The sequence below is a fragment of the Theropithecus gelada genome, chromosome 15 (assembly GCF_003255815.1).
Source record: "Theropithecus gelada isolate Dixy chromosome 15, Tgel_1.0, whole genome shotgun sequence".
Taxonomy (NCBI): domain Eukaryota; kingdom Metazoa; phylum Chordata; class Mammalia; order Primates; family Cercopithecidae; genus Theropithecus; species Theropithecus gelada.
The window spans coordinates 48,508,305-48,523,877 of record NC_037683.1 but is presented as its reverse complement, the minus strand read 5'-3'; positions in this window follow the sequence as shown (position 1 = coordinate 48,523,877).

Genomic DNA, 15,573 nt, shown 5'->3' with positions numbered 1-15,573 from the left:
GTTGCAGTGAGCCGAGATCTTGCCATCGCACTGCAGTATGGGGGACAGAGTGAGGTTCCGTCTCAAAAAAAAAGGGGGGATATATTGGGGAATTCTAAAAAGGTAAATAATTGTCATCTTAATAAATGGAGATTTTAAGGCCAGGCTGGGCAGAGGCAACTGCCAGGTGTCATGAGTGCATGCAGAGAAGATTCAGGGCTTCCTGGAAAAGACTTCTACATGGTCTTCCTTCAATACCCTGGGAATAAGTGCCTAAGCCCAAGGCCTAGCCCACCTAAGGGTCAAAATGAAGCATCGCTGGCCAGGGCAGATGGCAAAGCTAAGTGTGGCAAATCCAGGTCAGGAAGCCCAGAGGAGGCCAGAGGCTGGAAAGGCAGGGACAAAGTCTCAAATGTGGGCACATGTTTAGCGTGTCAAACGGAAAGACACCAAGGGGACCTAGGTGAGGGGCTTGAGATCAGAGGATGTGGATGATGATCGGGAGGAGGCAGAAATAGGGCAGTAGTGGTTGACTAACAAAGGGGCAGTGGAAGGGTGGTGACAGTCCAGAGGACTTAGAGATGATGGGGACTGAGACAGGTGGTAAGAGCTGGGAGACTATGTTAGGGCTGTGGCAGCAAAGGTGACAAGGTGACAGGGTCAGGTGGGGACAGTCAAGGTGACAGGAGAGATGGGAATGAACTAGCAAGTGACAGGTTGGGTTGGAGGTGGTTGACGAAGGGTTGGTCGAGATAGCAACAGGCTTGGGCATGGGGCAGGGGCAGGGATGGCGGCAATGCTCGAGAAGGTAACATGGTGATGAGAACTGGGTCAAGTGACAGCATGGGTAAGAAAGAGGCAGTGGTTGTGATGCAGGGATGATGGTGAGGGTGACAAATGAGTGACAGGGTCAGAGAGGAGTGATGACCATCAAGGTGACCCAGGGGTGACAGGAAGTGTGGGTGGCGATGATGTCTGTGCCAGTAGCAAGTCAGAGACACGTACCTAGCCCCCCTCCCCTGGGCCTGTTTCAACAGCGGAACTGTTCCCTAGGCCGCAGGTCTCATGACTCAGTACCATGTATCAGCCATGCCTTCGATAAGATCTCTAGGTGCAGCCACAGCCATGGGGGCAGGCTGGGTGCCTGTGTTGGCTGTGCCCAGGCCCATCGAGGGACCCAGGCACGGAACCTTAATGTCATCTCTGCCTCCTCCCTCCTGGGTCCACATCCACTGCAATCTGGAGTTGGCCACAAACACTTAGCCTCCTTCTTACAGACTACAAAAGTTTTGGCCAGGGCTTTGTCTATTCCACCAGGCTTCTTCCACAGCTGACCCCATTAGAAGTGTTTAGGCCTCTAATTCTTTCTCATAACTATCCCCTGTGGGGAGAGAGAAAGGAAGGTGGACTTCAAGAGGGTTCTGAATAATCCCATCCACTCATCCCACAAATATTTATTAAACTCCTTGAAAGGTACTAGGGGCTGACTTTCACAACCAGACCTCTTTCCCTGTCTCCATGAAGCTCAGTCTGGAAGAGCAATTGCAGCGAATGGCAGCCACCACTGGGTCTGTGCTATTCACTAGTAACAGAGTGGGGTAAACTTTTTTTTTTTTTTGAGACAAGGTCTCACTCAGTCACCCAGGCTGGAGTGCAGTGCTGTGATCATGGCTCACTGAAGCCTTGACCTCCTGGGCTCGAGCGATCCTCCTGCCTCAGCCCCCTGAATAGCTGAGACTACAGGTGTGTGCCATGGCACCTGGCTATTTCTTTTTATTTTCTGTAGAGACAGAGTCTCACTATGTTGCCCAGACTGGTGCAAACGGCTTTTTAAACCCTGAAGGGACCAAGGGTGGTGGCTCACGCCTGTAATCCCAGCACTTTGGGAGGCCAAGGAGGGCGAATCACCTGAGGTCAGGAGTTCGAAACCAGCCTGACCAACGTGAAGAAACCCCATCTCTACTAAAAACACAAAATTAGCCGGGCGTGGTGGCGCATGCCTGTAATCCCAGCTACTCAGGAGGCTGAGGCAGGAGAATTGCTTGAACCCGGGAGGTGGAGGTTGCAGTGAGCCGAGATCACATAGTTGTACTCCAGCCTGGGCAACAAGAGTGAAACTCCATCTCAACAACAACAACAACAAAAACCCTGAAGTGAGTGGGTTCCATTAAAGGAAATCTTGGGGACTGTGCCAGTGACCTTTTGGCTCAGCTAAACACTTTATAAAAAGTAATTTAGAGTACAGTGAGCAATCAGGAGGGAGAAAGTAAAGAGGTGGGAGATGGGAGGGTAGAGAAAGCCAGCAGTGTGGCCAGAGGCAGGGGCACTAAGTGGGGTGAAGGGGCCAGGGAGAAATAGCCCCTGGTGGAGGAGCCAAAATGATTTCGAAGAACAGAGATGTTTAATATTCAGTCTGAACGTGTTGTATAAAGTAAATTCCCACCAGGCACGGAGGCTTACGCCTATATTCCCAGCACTTTGGTAGGCTGAGGCGGGCAGAGCATTTGAGGTGGGGTATCGGGAGAACCCGCTCCCGATGTTTAACGTGGGTTCTTTTCTGCTTCCTAAGTGTCTCGGCTAGTTTGAGAAATAAAGGGAAAGAGCACAAGAGAGAGAAATTTAAAGCTGGGTGTCTGGGGGAGACATCACATGTCGGCAGGATCCATGATGTTCCCCGAGCCATAAAACCAGCAAGTTTTTATTAACGATTTTCAAAAGGGGAGGGAGTGCACGAATAGGGTGTGGGTCACAGAGATCACATATTTTACAAGGTAATAAAATATCACAAAGGAAATGGAGGCTGGGCGAGATCACAGGACCACCAGATGAGGCGAAATTAAAATTGCTAATGAAGTTTTGGGCACTCGTTGTCATTGATAACATCTCATCAGGAAACAGGGTTTGAGAGCAGACAACCTCTCTGACCAAAATGTATTAGGCAGGAATTTCCTCATCCTAATAAGCCTGGGAGTACTACAGGAGACCAGGGCTTATTTCATCCCTTCGGCTTCGACCATAAAAGACAGCACGCCTTGAGGGGGCCGTTCCTAGGCCTACCCTCAGGGCGCTTTCTCTTTCTCAGGGATGTTCCTTGCTGAGAAAAAGAATTCAGCAATATTTCTCCTATTTGCTTTTGAAAGAGGAGAAATACAGCTCTGTTCCGTCCGGCTCACCAGCGGCCAGTTCAAAGTTACCGCTCTTGTTCCCTGAACATCGCTGTCATCCTGTTCTTTTTTTTAAGATGCCCAGATTTCATACTGTTCAAACACACATGCTCTACAAACAATTTGTGGAGTTGACACAATCATCACAGGGTCCTGAGGCGACATTCATCCTCTTCAGCTTACAAAGAAGATGACGGGATTAAGAGATTAAAGACAGGCATAGGAAATCACAAGGATATTGACTGGGGAAGTGATAAGTGTCCATGAAATCTTAACAATTTATGTTCTTCTGCCACGGCTTCAGCCGGTGCCACCATTCGGGGTCCCTGACTTCCTGCAACAGTTGGGAGTTTGAGACCAGCCTGGACAATATGGCGAAACCCTGTCTCTACTAAAAATACAAAAATCAGCCGGGCGTAGTGGCACATGCCTGTAATCCCAGATACTTGGGAGACTGAGGCAGGAGAATTGCTTGAACCCAGGAGGTGGAGGTTGCAGTGAGCCAAGATCGTGCCACTGTACTCCAGTCTGGCAACAGAGCGAGACTCTTGTCTCAAAAAAAAAAAAAAAAAAGTTTGTTCCTTCCTTCTTATTGAGATATACTTCTTCACATGCCATAATATTTACCCTTCTAAATTTTATAATTTAGTAGTTTTTAGTGTATTCACACAGTTATGCAACCTTCATCACTGTCTAATTCCAGAACATCTCATCACTCTAAAAAGACAATTCATGCCCATTAGGAGTCAATCTTCATCTGCCCCAGCCCCTGGCAACCACTAATCTACTTTCCGTCAGTATAGATTTGCCCATTCTGACATTTTATACAACATGTAGCCTTTTGTGACTGGCTTCTTTCACTTAGCATACTGTTTCCAAGGTTAATCCATGTCGTAGCACGCATAAGGAATTTCTTTTTTTTTTTTTTTTTTGAGACAGAGTCTCACTCTGTTGCCCAAGCTGGAGTGCAGCTGCACAATCACAGCTCACTGCAGCCTGGACCTACTGGGATCAAGCAATCTTCCCGCCCCAACCTCCTGAGTAGCTGGGACTACAGGCATGCACCACCATGCCCATATAATTTTTTTTTTTTTTTTGTAGAGACGAGGTTTCACCATGTTTCCCAGGCTGGTCTCAAACTCCTGGGCTCAAGTGATTCACCCACCTTGGCCTCCCAAAGTATTGGGATTACAGGCATGAGCCATCACACCCAGTCAGAGATTCCTTTTCTTCTTTTTTAAGTAGAATTCAAAGAAAAAAGAGCAAGGTACATATCTGAGTTACCATGGTATGTTTCAGGGACCCAAGGGTCTAGGCCAAGATGGTGGCATAAATGTCAGGACCTCAGCCTTTCCCTCTTTGACAGGATCCACTCAGGACCGAATTCTTACTATCTCTTGGCAGGCTTCCCGCCTCCCCCAATCCTGCCCCCAGCAACTATCTTGACCCACCTTTGCTTGTTTGTTTGTTTGTTGTTTTTTTGAGACAGAGTCTCGCTCTGTCACCCAGGCTGGAGTGCAGTAGTGCAATCTTAGCTCATGCAACCTCTGCCTCCTGGGTTCATGCCATTCTCCTGCCTCAGCCTCCCGAGTAGCTGGGACTACAGGTGCCCGCCACCACGCCCGGCGAATTTTTGTATTTTTAGTAGAGACAGGGTTTCGCCTTGTTGACCAGGCTGGTCTTGAACTCCTGACCCCAGATGATCTGCCCACCTCAGCCTCCCAAAGTGCTGGGATTACAGATGCATGAGCTACCGCACCCAGCCTCTGTTTGTTTTTTGTTTGTTTGTTTTTTGTTTGTTTGCTCTTTGTGTATTTCTGCTGTTTAAATCCACCTTTCTTAAGTACCATTTTGCACACATTTTCCCACCCCTCTCACTTGCATCTTCTAATTCTTAAACTTGGCATTCCAGGTCCTCACAGCCAAGTCCCCTCCCATTGCTGCTGCCTTCTGGCTTTGTGTGTGACTTTCAGGATCTCTCTGCTTCAGCTATGTCTCTGTCCCTTTTCTCACACCCTGCCTTCTGATGCAGTGTCCCCCTGCCGTCTCTCATCTGAATCCAAGGCTGTTAGGACCCTAGAAAAGAATCCAAGAATGCTAGGCCTGGGAAAGCAAATTAAGACTCAAATCATCTCATGCAACGTCCCTGTGGTACTGAGGGGGAAACTGAGGTAAAGAGTGGTAGTAGGAATTGCTCTGGGTCTCAGAATAACTTGGAGCTCCTGACACCCAGGACCCTCCCTGCACTGTGTGCATTGGTCTCTATCCAAGGTGGCAACTGGTCCCAAGTTGACTCCTTCCTGACACCCTAGATTGGTGATGGATGAGTTTGTAGGGACCACTAAGCAAGAACAGTAGGAGGCTGTGGTTCTCCAGAACCTCCCTGACCTGGATCCTGCCTAACTTGGCCCCACACACCCTTCTAGTCTCATCCGGCATTCTAAGCTCCAGCAACACTGAACTCTGTCCAGCTCTTGCAGGGCACACTCATCTCCTGCCTTCAGGCTTTTGGACAAGCTGTTACCTCTCCCTGGATCAGCCCACAGGCTAATTCCTTCTCATCCTTTAGGTCTCAATATAAAGGTGGAGGGGCATGGGAAGGTGATGTGGGCCTTAAAAGGGCCCCACACTTGATTTAATGTTGTCCAAATTGCCTCTGATTGCTTGTATTTGCACTATCCTCCACTAATTAGCCTTTAGGTTCCATGAAGGCAGGAACAGTCCTCAGTTTCTATTTGGGAATCCATTTTTTTCAGAGGAAGTTGACATCTCTCTTGGCACCAGAGGTGGGAACCATGAGGGATGGGCATATGACCAAGCTGATCTAATCAGAGTGCACCTTAGGGTGTGTACTGGAACAGCTGTGACAAAGATGTTCCATCTTCCCTGCTGAACCTTAACAAGGAAGCATGTGGCCTGACAGCCACTGCCAGCTCTCTTGAAACCACAGAGAATCTAGCCTTGGGATGAGGCTGACAGCATGGAAGGAAGAGAGAAGAGACAGAAAGGACATGGATGCTGGATCAAGCCTCACCTGAAGTTTTCATCTAAATTTGTCTGTTATGTGAGCCAATTACCACCATTGCCCAAGCCACATTGAGTTAGATTTCTTCTTACTGGCATCCAGATGCTTTTTACCTAATATTGTGGTATATCTTACAACAATATTATATAAGATATTAGTCACCATAGTATTTCTGGTGCTTACCGTGGCCAGCCTGGCATTGAAAAATAGGTGCTCGGGAGGTCGGGAGTGGAAGCTCACACCTGTAATCCCAGCACTTTGGGAGGCCAAGGTTGGCAGATCACCTGAAGTCAGGAGTTCGAGACCAGCCTGGTCAACATGGTGAAACCCCATCTCTACTAAAAATATAAATCAGACAGATATGGTGGCAGGCAGCACCTGTAATCCCAGTTACTCGGGAGGCTGAGGCAGGAGAATCACTTGAACCCAGGAGGCAGAGGCTGCAGGGAGCCACTGAGATCGCACCACTGCACTCCAGCCTGGGCAATAAGAGTGAAACTCCATTTCAAAAAAAAAAAAAGTGCGTGGTCAGGCGAGGTGGTTCATGCCTATAATCCCAGCATTTTGGGAGGCCAAGGCAGAAGGCTCACTTCAAGAGTTAGAGACCCGTCTGAGTAACATAGCAGAACACCGTATCTACAAAAAGTAAAAAAAAAATAATAAATTAGCTCAGTGTGGTGGTACACATCTGTAGTCCCAGCTACTCTAGGGGCTGAGGTGGGAGGATCATTTGACCCCAGGAGGTTGAGGTTGCAGTGAACTGGGATCACACCACTGCACTCCAGCCTGGGAACAGATGGAACCCCGTCTCTAAAAAATAAAAATAAATTTAAAAAACTAAAAAAAGATGCTTAAATGTTTTTTGCTTTGTTTTGTTTGAGATGGAGCCTCATTCTGTCACTCAGGCTGGAGTACAGTGGCATGATCTCAGCTCACTGTAACCTCCTCCTCCCAGGTTCAAGAGATTCTCTTGCCTCAGTCTCCCAAGTAGCTGGGACTGCAGGTGCGTGCCACCATGCCTGGCTAATTTTTGCTTTCTAGTAGAGACAGGGTCTCACCATGTTGGCCAGGCTGGTCTTGAACTCCTGGCCTCAGGTGATCCACCCACCTTGGCCTCCCAAAGTGCTGAATTACAAGCATGAACCACCACACCCGGTCAATAAATGTTTGATGAAATAATAAAGAAATACATGAGTCAGGTGCTGTGGCTCACGCCTATAATTCCAGCACTTTGGAAGGCTGAGGTGGGAGGATCGCTTGAAGCTAGGAGTTCGAGACCAGCCTGAGGAACATGGGAAGACCTCATTTCTACAAAAAAATTTGAAAAATTAGCCAGGCATGATGGTGCGTAGCTGTGGTGCCAGCTACTCAGAAGGCTGGGGTGAGAGGATCACTGATGGAGACGGAGGCTGCCGTGAGCTGCATTCGTGCCACTGCACTCTAGCCTGGGTGACAGAGCAAGACCTTATCTCAAAAAAAAAAAAAAAAAAAGATCAATAATAAAATAAGGGCCAGGCATGGTAGCTCACGCCTGTAATGCCAGCACTTTGGGAGGCCGAGATGGGCAGGTTTCTTGAGGTCAGGAGTTCAAGACCAGCCTGGCCAACATGGTGAAACCCCGTCTCTACTAAAAGTACAAAACAAAATTAGCTGGGTGTGGTGGCAGGCGCCTGTAGTCCCAGCTACTCAGGGGCTGAGGTGAGAGAATCTCTTGAACTCAGGAGGCGGAGGTTGCAGTGAGCCAAGATCATGCCATTGCACTCCAGCCTGGGCAACAGAGCAAGACTCTGTCTCAAAATAAATAAATAATAATAATATTAAAATAAACAAGCTCTCTAGCAGAAAGGCCGGGAGATACTCTTTTCCACATGAGACTCTTCCAGGAGCCCTTCTGCAGATGTCTGCTGGCCTCCTCAACCCTGTGCCCCTCAAGGGATCCCCTACAGGTCCTCCTCTTTCCTAGCAGGAGTCTAAATCCCTGGGACAGCACAAAGCATTGTCACTTTCTGTTCGGCCCCTGGCAGTTGGACCCATCGAGGCTTCTTTCTGCAGTCAGGTGTCTCTGGGCTTAGAAGATGTACCCTGAGACTGGGGACCCAGGCCTGGACAGGCCACTGCCTTACCCAGTAGCTTTGTGCAAGTCACCTGTATTTGAGACTCAGCTTCCTGCTCTGCAGAACTGCAGTAAGGGTGTGGATCTATTGACTTCAGAGGGTAAGATGGCCCTGACTCTCCTGCTGCCTGCGCTTCTAAACTGTGAGACAGTGGCTGCTCTACCAGTTGGAAATCAGGAGTTTTAGTCTATCCTGCTGTTTGCTTATTCAGCAATTACTTGTCAGCAGCTATGGTGTGTGCCTGCCCAGGCACTCGGACTCAGCCACAGTCTACAAACCTCCTGCTTCCCGACCACTTGCTCTGAAAATCTGGGTTGTGATCTCAAAACCTAAAGACTTCCCAACCCCATATCCTGACCTCCGTGTCTCGTTTGGAGTATCGCGACCCCCGACCCTGTACCCCCAGTCCTGTGCCCACCTCCACACACACTGCCGCTCTGTCCGACTCATTACATCGATGTGTGGCTTCTGGCCCCCACAGGTTGGAGTGTGGGTGAGTGTGTATTGGAGTGCGAGTGCCCCTGTGAGTGTAAGGCTGTGTGATGTAAGGATGTGGAGTGTGGGTGTGTATCTGAGTGTGTTTGCGCATGTGAGTGTGTAATGAGTGACAGTTGCTGTCAGGGCTTGTCTGACTGCAGTTGGATCAAGTGTGGAGTGAGTGTGCCGTGTGTGGGGGTGTGGATGAGCCAGTGTGGCTGTGCATGATTTTGTGTGAGGTTGTGCAAAGCCCCAGTCCCTCATCAGTCAAAGAAGACACACCCTCACATGCATGTGGGCACATATACATTCCAAGGGTCGAAGGTGGCTAAGCTGTAAGCCCATCTTCTGATAAGGGAAGACTTTGTCCACAGGCCAGCGATCACTCTCCCCTCCCCACTCCGACATGGAAGTGGGGATCCCGCAGCTAAAGGTCGCCTCTGTCAGGAACGAGCACCCTGAGACTGGGGTCCACAGTCCACCTCCCACCTCAAGCCAGGCCGCCACCTCCTCTCTCTCGGCTGCTTTCCAGCCCAGCCCTGGCAGTGACCCTGGACTGAGAGGCGAAGGACGGGGTGGTGGCCAGACATTCCAGGTGCCTCCCCGGCTGTGGGGGGCATTTCCATGGAGATGAGCAGCCGACCATATGAAGATGATTATCAGGGCTCCCAGGGTCCCTTCCCCCAGCCTCTCCCAGACAGACCTCTTTAGCACTAAGCCCTGCCAGGAAATGTGACAAGAACCCACTGCTCCTCACAGAAGCTTCTGAAAAAGGCAGAGACCACAAAGCCATGGGAGTGTCCCCAAAACAGCTTCCCTGACGCAAGAGACCAAAGAAGTTGGCCAAGGCAATTAGAGCTGGTTTAAGGCTTTATCCCCAGAGATCTCTAGAAGCAGGGGACAGAGCCACCCATTCCTTCTTCACACATTGTATTTCACTCTGACCTGGAGGTATGACCAAGGCAATAGAGGGTGGGGGCCCCTAGAGGAGTCAGGGTGGCTAGTTTGCAGCCCACTCATCACCCCACCCCACTGACAATCTCACATCCCTGAGACGTGCCGGTTAGTGTCCCCTAGACTTCCTGCGCTTTGGCCATACACAGGGCTGGGAAGGGGCACCGATCCTTTTCTGGCTCCCAAAGCTGCTGGGACTCTCAGTGTGTTGATGAGAGATGGAAGAGGTTCCCAGAGTCACTGCAGTTGTCCTGGTTTCTGCCCTGTTCTTGAGGAGCTAAAGTGGGATGTTAATGAGACCTCAGAAAGAACTTCCTGATAGGAGGCTGTGAAACAAGATTATTAAACACAGATTGGGTTTTTGCTTGTGCCCTCAACCTTCTGGGACTGACTCCTGGCTATGATTCCACGTACACCACCCTCTGAACCTGAACCCCTGTTTCATCACCATCACCACTCTCAACCCCTGCCATATCGCCTGAGCCCCATGAGGGGATGGCATGCCCAGCTCTCCCTTTCTCAGGAGCCTGAATTTTCTGGAGAAGGCCCAGGGTGGGAAAGAGACTCTGGCTTCCATCTCCCCTAAGCCCAGGCTGCCTGGGGAAAGCTGACTCCACGGAAGCTGGAGGGACTGGGGCTTGACTCCCAGGCTGACTAAGGCCCCACAGAAGTTCCAAGCTCCCGGAACTACAGCAGATGGCCTTGGGGAGTCAGGCGTCACTTCCAAGCCTGTCTTCATGCTGTCCTTCCCCACAGTACACACGGAGCTCAGGAGGAGTCATCGGTACCATCATTATAGCCTCCACTTCAAAAGCCCTTACTGCCACATCTGGCATTGTTCTGATGCATGCGTTCATCCACTTACCCCACCTTGCACAACCTAATGAGGCAGGTACTATTACTATCCCCATTTCACAGAGGAAGAAACTAACGTGCAGAGAGGTGACATCAGTCAGGGATGCCGCAGGAACAGATGGTGCCCTCTAAGGTTTCACTGAAGAGAGCCTGAGGGGGGACTATTTACAGAGGTGGCGGTAGAGTCAAGGGGACCAACCAGGGACGGCTTGGGGACTAACCAACAGCAGCCATTCCCCTTCAGCCAGAAGAGGCAAGGGGAGAGCAGTGTTCTGGAATGCAGGAAAAACAAGAGCCCTGGAAAAGGCATGAATACTCTGACCGTTATCCCCCCACCTTCCCTGTCCTCTGGTTTCCTAGCTGTGTCTCCCTTTTGCCAAACCCAGCTCGAAGCCTGAGGGCAAGAATGCACCGGGAATGCCGCCCATAGAGATGAGCCTCCTGAGACACAGAGCAGGATAGAGACTGGATCTGGGGCAGATGGAGACTCCCACCCACCCAAGATCCTGTGGCTGGGAAAGGCTCATTTGGAACCCAGGTAATCTGCATTCAGAGCACTACTCCCTGAGACGCTGCAAAATGCTATCTGGGGAAGGGGTTGAGAAGACTGGGGTCTAGTGCAGGCTCTGCTGCACTGCTCTGTGACTCTAGATGAGACTCTAGTTTTGCCTTTACACAAAGAGGAGGTGGTCTCTCCTGGCACCCTCCACAGCCTAGGTTCCCAGACCAGACACAGCCTCTGTGTTTCCACTGCCACCCCCTCCCTTACCTCAGACAAACCTGGCACCAAAGGCCAAAGCCCGGGGCATGGAGATGCTGAGTCCTGAGGAGCCCATCCCCAGCTGCAGGCCAGACACACCCATTCCCCTGCCCCCGTCAGACTTGGAGGTTCTACCCAGGAAGCCTCCTTCCAGTCTCCCTGGCAGTCCCAGTGTCTCCATCTCCATATCTCCTTTCTTTGTACTACCACGTTCCCAGGGCCCATAGCTCAGGGGTCCTACCCACAAGACAGGCCTCCTCCTCCCAGCCAGAAGGTGGGGGGCCCTGCTTAGGGCAGCAGCCTCACAAACCATTCCTCCTAGACTGCCTTTGGCCCCTGGGGTCTCTGTACTGGGTGGAGTAGTCCCTCTTCTCCGCTTCCCACCCCACCCAACTCCACCCCACCCACGTTTCCCCAAACCTAGAGGTGCCCCACCTAGGTTTTCAGAAAAACAAAATCAAGAGGAAAGAGGAAGGAGGGAGCTCATTACCAGGAATTAAGGAGGAGGCCTGCCCTAGGGGAACACAAGTTGGACTGGGCTGGCAGGAAGAGATACACACTGAGTACACAGAGGTGTACTTAAAATACACTGAGAGAGGGGCTCAGAGGAACATGTGGAGATGTGGTCCGAGGGTCACAGTCCAGGATGTTCACTCAGAGGTACACAAAGAAAGACCCAGACACAAGGCCCGGCGCGGTGGTTCATGCCTGTAATCCCAGCACTTTGGGTGGCCAAGACAGGTGGATCACCTGAGGTCAGGAGTTCAAGACCAGCCTGGGCAACACAGTGAAAACCCATCTTGACTAAAAATACAAAAGTTAGCCGGGCATGGTGGCACGCGCCTGTAATCCCAACTACTTGGGAGGCTGAGGCAGGAGAATTGCTTCAATCCAGGAGGCAGAGGTTGCGGTGAGCCAAGATCACACCATTGCACTCCAGCCTGGATGACAAAAGCGAAACTCCATCACAAAAAATAAAAATAATAATAATAAAAAAAGAAAGACCCAGATACAAAGAGTCAGGCAGTGAGAAAGACTTGAAAAGAGACAGAGGCATGGTCTACCAGAGGTTTGGACCCACAGAGACATAACCAGATACATTGAAAGAAAGGCACAACCAGGGCCGGGCGCGGTGGCTCAAGCCTGTAATCCTAGCACTTTGGGAGGCCAAGACGGGCGGATCACGAGGTCAGAAGATCGAGACCATCCTGGCTAACACGGTGAAACCCCGTCTCTACTAAAAAATACAAAAAACTAGCCGGGCAAGGTGGCGGGCGCCTGTAGTCCCAGCTACTCGGGAGGCTGAGGCAGGAGAATGGCGTAAACCCGGGAGGCGGAGCTTGCAGTGAGCTGAGATCCGGCCACTGCACTCCAGCCCGGGCGACAGAGCCAGACTCCGTTTCAAAAAAAAAAAAAAGAAAGGCACAACCAGAAACACTGAGAAGAGCACACTTCCCTGTGTGCACACACACACCGAGGCAGGCACACTAAGAAACAGGAACCAAGCTCAAGTTTCACAGAGACTGATTTTAACCCAAGCAGATCCAAATTTTAAGGAAACATGAGCTTCTCCAAAGTGGGCCATGGAGATGGCTCAGCACAGGAAGAAGGGACAGAGGTGAGGTGGGGGATGTGATTCACCCTCCATGTCCTCCCCAGAAAATGGATTACATGGAATGGGAGAAGATACCTTCTTTTTTTTTTTTTCTTTTCCCGAGACAAAGTCTTGCTCTGTTGCCCAGGCTAGAGCGCAGTGGTGCGATCTCGGCTCACTGCAAGCTCCACCTCCTGGGTTCACGCCATTCTCCTATCTCAGCCTCCCCAGTAGCTGGAACTACAGGCGCCTGCTGCCACGCCCAGCTAATTTTTTGTATTTTTAGTGGAGACGGGATTTCACCGTGTTAGCCAGGATGGTCTTGATCTCCTGACCTCATGATCCGCTGGCCTCGGCCTCCCAAAGTGCTGGAATTACAGGCATGAGCCACCGTGCCCAGCCAGGAGAAGATACCTTCCTAAAGGAGATGAAGAGTTGTCTTGCTAGAACTTTCTGACAGCCAGAACTGCTGGTGGAAGGTACACCTGGAGGTGGGGAGCTTCCCTCCTACCCCTGGAGGGGTCACACAGCTGCTGCATGGCTCATGTCCCTGTCAGCCCCTGCCCTGACCCACTGCTCCTGGTCCATGCTCTCGCATGGCCTGACCCTCCAGGCAACACGTTTCCTTGGCTGTGGTCGCGTGCTTCTTTGCCCTGCATCCTGTGTGTGAGCCCCTCTTGTCTGCTCTCCATCTCTCCCAAGAGCTTTCTGAAGTCAGGACACAGCACGCCATCGCCCTCATACTTCCTCCCTCCCCTTTCTCAGGAAATTCAGAATCCATGGAAGGAATCTGAGGAGGAAGAGGATATTGAATTCAATGACCTTTAAAAAAAACAGCCTTTAGCATCCTCCCTCCACTGCCTTCCCACCCCCGTCTCTGGTTCTGCAGGAAAAATCAGGAGGTGACATTTATTGAGGATTTACCATCTGCTGGTCACTGTGTTAGGTCTTTTCCACGAATCATCTTCCATTATTTCCTCCTCTCAGTATCTCCCAATTCACAGATAAGGGAGGTTCAGGAAAAGAACATGACTACCCCAAGGTCACCCAGCTAGGGAGAGAATCCTAGCTGGGCCAGGAACCCAGGTTTGCCTACCCATTAATTACTGCACCAGAAGTGCTGCCACCACCCTCTGGGCTGACTGGTCAGAGTCAGCAGCAGGATTTGAGAGCAAGGGGTGACAGAAGGACATGGGGCATGCTGGGAAGGACAGCAAGGTGAGGGCAGCCCAGGTGGGACTGGTGTCTGCAGCCGTATTCCCCTCCCAAGGTTTGCCCTTCCTCCCCCCAGGGCCTGGGAAGGGGACACTCCCTCTGGCTTAGGTCCCTCCCACATTCTGGACACGCCTCTTGGGAGCTGGGGACAAAGAAGGGATAGAAACCTAAAATGAAGTTGCCTTCTCCTGCCCTCACCTCCCCAGGCAGATTCTTGGCTGTGTGACCCTGTGTTTGCCACCCACCCCCTCTGGGCCATGGTCTCATCTGTGAAGGCTGGAGAGCAAAAGCTGGCTTAGCTTCTAAAAACCACAATTCTCCTGCCACACACAGGGAACTTCTGGCTCCCACGGGGTTTGCTCAGAGTAGGGATTGGGTAGGGGATACCTTCCCTTGTATTTCATGACGTTTCCCTTGATGAAACTTGAGGAGGGTGTGGGAAGGAAGAAGCAAATGAGAAAAGCTTCCTGTTCTCAGGTGTGCTGAGCCCATTGCTTTTCTGGGTAAGTCAGAGTGCCAGAGTCAATCGTCCCACCCCCTGCCTTACTGGGCACAGAGGTACCTCTGTAGAAATGAAATGACTGAAGAAATGAAGCGGAAGGGGAAATGAGCATGAACCAGCTGCGGGTCTCGACACCTAAGACAGCTGACTAGAAGATGCTGGAAGAGTGAGGCAGAGCAGGGATGGCTTCCCAGAGGAAGAGGTGTTAAAGCAGATCATTAATGAGCAAAGATGTGAGTTGGGACTTTGGAGCAAAGTCTGAAGACACAAAAACGTAGAAACACAAAGTAGGCTGAGGCAGATGGAGCCGTGTGAGAGGAGTAGGGTCAAGAGTTGGATCCTGGAGGTCCTGAACGCCAGATGGAGGGTTGTGGGTGGTCTCCAGACGAGCCCTTTCAGCAGCGGTTTTGAAGAGATCCCTCTGGTTGCTTTGTGGACTGACTGGGGCAGGCCTGGAGGCAGGGATGCTGCCAAGGGGGCTGTGGCCAAGGTCTGGGTGGAGGTTATGGAGCCTGAACAGCTGCAGGTTGTGGAGGACAATACAGGTTCCAGTCTGATGGGTCTCCTCCAGCAACAGGGAACTTGCCACCTCCTGGGCAGCAGTTCTCCCTTTTGGGCAGCTCTGCAGCAAGATCTTCCCCGCATGGGGCTCAAGCCTTTTCCAGGGTGATTTGTGCGTACAGGGATTGGGAAGAAGATTCCATTCATTATGCTGGAGTACCCATGAGGATGGAAGCTTGGGGGAAAGTTTGGGACCACTGAGTTCAAACTGAGAGGCTTGGCGAAGAGGCTCTCTAACCTCTCTGTATGACCCCCAGGGCAACCTGACCACATCAGACACTCAGCCGGGCACCCTGGCTCACTGTGGGCATGCTGAAGCTCCTTAACTGGCCCCAGAAAAGCAGCAGAGCAAGCAGAAAGAGATTTGCACAAC